The sequence below is a fragment of the Silene latifolia genome, chromosome X (genome assembly GCF_048544455.1).
Source record: "Silene latifolia isolate original U9 population chromosome X, ASM4854445v1, whole genome shotgun sequence".
Classification (NCBI taxonomy): domain Eukaryota; kingdom Viridiplantae; phylum Streptophyta; class Magnoliopsida; order Caryophyllales; family Caryophyllaceae; genus Silene; species Silene latifolia.
Window position 1 is genome coordinate 302,493,716 of NC_133537.1, and position 6,056 is coordinate 302,499,771.

Below are 6,056 nucleotides of genomic sequence, written 5' to 3' on the forward strand. Positions count from 1 at the left end.
CTAAGACTAGAATTAGACAGCTAATTATTACACCTGCCTCTCTGTGGTTCGACCCGACTGCCGCTAGTTATAGTTGTAGTTGGAATTATAAATTTATTTTTGATGCACACAACGACGGGCATCAAATTTTGGCGCCGTTGCCGGGGAGGCAATTGTTCTAGTTTTTAGTTGTTTTATTTTAGTCTGCTTCTTAGTTTAAGGGACATTTGTTCCTTAAACTATTTTCATATTCTTTTTGTAGTTTCCTCTTATGCGCAGGTCACAGGGTGGTGAATTAGTACCGTTCAATCCTGAGATTGAGAAGACTTTGCGTGAGTTGAGACGATCATCTAGGATATTGCCGACAGAGGAAGAGCTGAGTACTCTGTCCAGTTACTACGAGAACGAGCTGTTCGAGGAGGATCCACCTTCATCTCCTATTTCTACTTCATCAGCTGAGACCTTCACTTCTCCAGATTTTCTAGAGATGGTTGAAGAAGCGACTATAGCAAGTCACTCTGAGCCGACAGCTGCAAATCTATACAAGGGGTTCGAATTACTGGGAGCTTGATAGGAAATTCGAACCGAAGCCTTCTTATATCAACTTGGTTGAGAGAAACCAATTCGGGGGAGCTGCAAATGAAGATGCAGCCAAGCATATGGAGATATTTATTGATTATTGCTGCTCTATACCCCCGCCGACCGGTGTGACCCAGGACCAGGTAAAGGAGACTATGTTTATATTCTTACTCCGTGATGCTGCAAAGGAGTGGTATAAGGACCTGGATCGAGCTGCTAATGGGATCACTGACTGGAATTCGCTGACCTTAGCGTTTTATAAGAAATATTTCTCTGCCTCGAAGACGAATGCTATTAGAGCTCAGATCGCAAGCTTTAAACAGGGGCCTGATGAGAACTTTCATGAGGCATGGGTCCGTTTCAAGAAGCTGGTGCGAACCATTCCGCATCATGGGTTTGAGAAATGGAGCTTATGCAATCAGTTCTACAATGGGCTCTATGACGATCAGAGAGCTATCTTGGATGCGGCGGCTAGTGGCAGATTCCAGGAGAATATGGGAGAGACTAAGGGGTGGAAAATCATTGATGACTTGGCCACCCATAAAGCTGAGTATGGAAATTCCAGGGGAAATCAAAGGAGAGCTGCTGAATCTCCTTCTGTAGCTGCATTAGAGGCTCTCACGGCGAGATTTGATAAGTACAAGTTGGGGGGAGCTTCAAAAGGAGGGATTTACCATGTAAACGTATTTGTTTCAGACGGTCCTTTCGTCTGCAAAAGATGTGGAGCTGAGGGACATGTTTCAGACAACTGTCCTAATCCCTTTGAGTCTTGTGCTGCCTTTCAACATTATAGGCAGAAAACACTTACTATGAGCCGAATGTCCATCCGAATCTGAGGTAGAGCAGCAAAAATGTCTTGAATCCGACTCAACCTCCGCAGCAGCAGCAGCAGCAGAATTATGTGCCCCCTCATAAGCAACAACAGTTCCAAAAGCCTCCATATGTCCCTCAGCAGCAACAGCAATCCCAAAATTCTGAGTTTGCCGAACTGAAGAACTTGTTGCTGAAGGAGTCCCAAGCTAGAGAGACCGGGATGAAGATGTTGGAAAGCCAAATTGCCCAATTGGCTAGCAAGAATACAACTCGAGCTCTGGGACATTTACCGACTCAAACGGACCAAAAGGAGACTCTTAATGCCATTACTTTGAGGAGTGGGTCTACCCTTGATGGGCCCGCTATGGTCGAGGACATTGCTGAAAAAGATGAGGCGGAACCGAGTCAGAAGAAAGCTGGAACGAACAGTGGAAAGAAAAAGACGATCAGCAGGTATGTCAGTCGATCGACTGACATACCCATTCGATCGACTGGTCCGCGACAACCAGAAGGTACTGTTCCTGTAGAAGTCAGTCGATCGACTGACCAACCTGGTCGATCGACTGACAGCGCTGCTGAAAGTGATTCTTTTCGTCCTCCAATGCCTTATAACTTGAGGGATCACTTGTTTCGGGGTGCGACTTCCCCGAAAATATTGAGGCCAGACCCGACTGCTGATGGGTCCGTTCCGGTTCCGAAGTACGACCCTTTGTCGATTAATGGTTCACATTTGAGACGGTCTGAAGAAGGGTCAAGCTACAACAAGGAGAAGGTTGTGGACTTTCAGCCTAAGTCCACCGATGCCGGCATAAGAGATTTAGAAGAGAGGGCTAAGTTGCTACTTTCAGCCCCCTATCCGGAGAGATTAGTGCCGACGAAGGAACATGTATCATTTAATAAGTTTGAAAATGTTATCCGTAGCTTATATGTACAAGTTCCTTTTCTTGAGTTAGTCAATCAAGTGCCTGCTTATATGAAATTCATGAAGCAACTCTTATCCAAAAAAGAAGTCACTTGAAACTGTGCACACTGTCGCACTCACTGAGGAGTCATGCTCTTATTTGACCCACACTGCGCCCCATAAGCTAGAAGACCCGGGTAGTTTTTCAGTTCCATGTAGTATTGGCACCTTTTCTATTGAGAAGGCCTTGTGTGACCTAGGAGCCAGTATTAGTGTAATGCCCTTGAGTCTTGCTAGGAAGCTCAAATTGACTAGGTTTGCAGTGACCAACATGACAGTACAGATGGCTGACCGATCTGCGGTCCAGCCAATAGGAGTCTTAGAGGACATTCCTGTGCAAATAGGAAAGTTTTTCTTCCCTGTCGACTTCGTTGTACTAGATATTCCCGAGGATGATCACATTCCTATAATATTGGGTAGACCATTTCTGCACACTGCTGGTGCAGTTATAGATGTTGGTTCGGGGACTTTGACCTTTAAGGTAGGAAAGCACTCTATTGTCTTTGCCCAGACAGCTAAGAAGAAAGACCCCATGTGGCCAATAACTTGTAATACGGTTTCTGAAAAGAAATCTTATTTTATACTTCCTGATATGCCTATCTCTACCCCTACTCCTGTTGTGACACCTCCGCCCCAGACTGGGAGCAAAGTGGAGGAAGATTCTTTTGTTTTAGATATTGCATGAGCTGGTTTGGGGATGGAAGAGCCGCATGTCGCTCCAGCTGTGAAGGAGCCAATAGTTCAAAGAGGCGGTCTAGGATGCCTTAGCTATGGCACGGATGAGGAGCTCGAAGATGAGCCAGTCAAAGCAACAGTGTCTGATCTGGATTCCGACGAGTCCGAAGAGGTCATTGATTGGGAAGATGTCCGACATGTTGATCCGTTGAGCTCTGCGGATGCTGGAGCTGAGAAGAGTGCAACTGAGAAGATGAGCACTATTGAGGGTACCTCTTGTAGCCAGAAGCCGACCAAGTGGGTCATTCTGTGGTCGTTCTTGATCAACTATTAGTTGATCGCATGCCTTTTCAAACTTTCACTTTATTGCTTTCGTTGAACTTTTTATTGTTTTGTGTGCGCGAGACTTCGCATTTTAAGTTTGCTTAGGATTTTTAGTACTTTATACCGTTACTTTGGGTTTTGCGCAATTTTTTTGGCGCGGTATTATGTGCGTTTGCAGGTTTCTAGACCATATTAGCTCAAGTTCTCGAGCTAATTCGAAGAAATCAGAAAATTACAGCAGTATTTCTAGTCGATCGACCGCCTACCCTGGTCGATCGGCGAGGTGCGACTTCCGGGAGCTCTGTTCTGTTCATTCGATCGATCATTTTGCTATGGTCAATCGACCGTTGTCATTTCTTCATTGCACTGTTCACAACCTTTCCCCTTGTGTTTGGTCGTTTTTGCGGAATTGAGGAGTCTTTCCTCCTCTTTATTTTCCGACATAATTTTGTTTTCTTCAATTTCTTCATCTTATGCACGTAATTCTTTGCTTCCACATTGCTTTCTCGATTTTATGCGTGGTATTGTTGTCTTTCGGGTACCTATTAGTAGCTGCTGCTGCTCTTGAAACCTTCTAACTCATTTGGTTTGGGGAGATTTCCTTTTCTTTGCGCTTAAAGTCTTGTGAGTCTCCATGTCTTCACTTCATGTCTTGTTTACTTAATTTTCTCGCAAATTCCCGTTTCCCTTTTCTTCATTACATGATTTTGCACAATGGGGACATTGTGCGATTTGGTTTGGGGAAGGGTTTTGCGTTGCATTTCATATGTTTTTGCATTCACGTTTACATTTTGTCTTGCATTGCTGTTTAATTTCTCGAATTTTTACAGAAAATTCAAAAAAATTAAAATTTTTAACAAAATTCAAAAAATGCACGTTTATTTTAGCATATAGGTTGAGTCGGAACGATAGTATTTCAATGATGACATTGCATTTGCATCTGTTTTATCGCCTAAGCCTTGATAATTGACATGTTATTAGTAGAATCAATTGCATAGTCTACGAGTTTTCGTTATAATTCCTGCTGGACTTTGGACTTGACTTCGAAATTTGGCAAACTACATCATTTTCTGAGTTGTTAGAGCTTATAACTGGTGTCATCTATGACCAGTTTATCTAGGATGTGAGTAGTCACTCCTTATGAGACATGTTTCATTAATTTGCATAAATATGAACTTAATCTGCTTAATACCTGTGTGCATTCGGTTTGTGGTTTGTTGACCCATGTGGTAGAGGTCCCCTTTTTCTCATCTTACCCATAAGCTCCACTTTTGCCAAAAAATTGACCTTTTTGTCCCATTACTACATCCTACATTTGCTTTGCCCTTGTCAAGCTAGTAGTTTAGTTTTTGGGATTGTTACTACGTTTTTGGTGGCATATGCTCATTTTGAGATGTTGTTGGGAAAATGGAAGAGGAAAGAAAGGAACAAAGAAAAAAAAGAAGAAAAATGATTCGAAAAATAAAAAAAGAGAGTATCTTTGTTTAATGCGATCGATCGATTTTCTACTTGGTCGATCGACCGATGCCCGAGAAGAAAAGAAATCAATTCGCATGATTCAAGTCTTTATTCAAATGACGATTTTTTCTCCCATGTTTCATTTGTATCTTATGGGGAGTTGATTATTTTGGAGGTTGTGAGTTTTGTGCTTGCTATAGCACCGTGTGGATTGAAGTTTGAGCAAGAAGTGGATATTGTCATATGGTTTTGTTACGGTACTAGCTTGATCACCTGTACCCCCACATTCCCATAAATGTTTCGCCTTTCCTGCCCATTACCTCACATATCCCTTATTTACCTCGGTATGTGTCATGGTCATTTGTTCGGTTGGAATGCATATTTACGGTTGTAGAGATTACTTTCATATTATATTGCAGGCATGTTCTTATAGGTCGTAGTTAGGTGAGTGTCACTAACAAAATGAATTCTTTCTATCTTTCACATATATTCACCTGTATTTATTGAGTGATTTGAGCGACCCGTGAGAGTCCAATTTGATAAGTCTCTATAGTTGACGGTTCAACAGTTTTTTACGACTACATAGCTCGTTTGCATGATTCACATTTCTAATTGATTGTTAGTTTTTGCATTAAATTGGTTTAGGCTTTACTTGTGCATTTCGCTCTGAGATTGAACTCGGTCCACTAGGTTTTTAGGATCGAGTCTAGTTCTTGCTTGGGGACAAGCAAGGGTTTGGTTTGGGGAAGTTTGATGCGTGTCAATTATATGATGTTTTACACCCTATTTTACACGCATTTCAGAGCTCATTTATGTGGTTTAAGGCTACTATTTGCCCCATTTCGTCTACTTTCGTATTTTTATGTAATATTGCAGATTTATGCGGAAATGAGTAGATATTAAACCAAATCCGTCCCCGAGTATCTTGCATTGCATTTGACATGAAGTATTTGCTCAAGGAACGAGCTTGGTGCGCATTTTGAGGCCCGAAAGACAAATCCACGAGAAGTTAGAAGTCAAGTATCAGCTACTTCAGTCGATCGACCATTTCCCTTTGGTCGATCGAGCATACCACGACTTCCAGGAGCCATTGTTCAGAGCTTATCAGTCGATCGACCGGCCTCAGTGGTCGATCGACCAAGCCGCTAATCTGCGTGAATTAAAAGATCGAGAATAAGCAAGCCCATAGTAGTTAGGTTTTGGAAATAAGAACTACGTTGTATTCTATATAACGTATGCTAGGTTTTGAGAACAGGCATTCAGTTTT

The 6,056-nt window shown here is 42.4% G+C and overlaps 1 non-coding gene across 1 annotated transcript; it reads right to left on the bottom strand.

The window, feature by feature from the left end:
* Nucleotides 1-848: 848 nt before the first annotated feature.
* LOC141625697 (small nucleolar RNA R71) lies at nt 849-955 on the bottom strand. The gene has a single exon (XR_012535464.1). It is a non-coding gene; the product is annotated as a small nucleolar RNA R71 (small nucleolar RNA).
* Between the last annotated feature and the right edge of the window lie 5,101 nt (nt 956-6,056).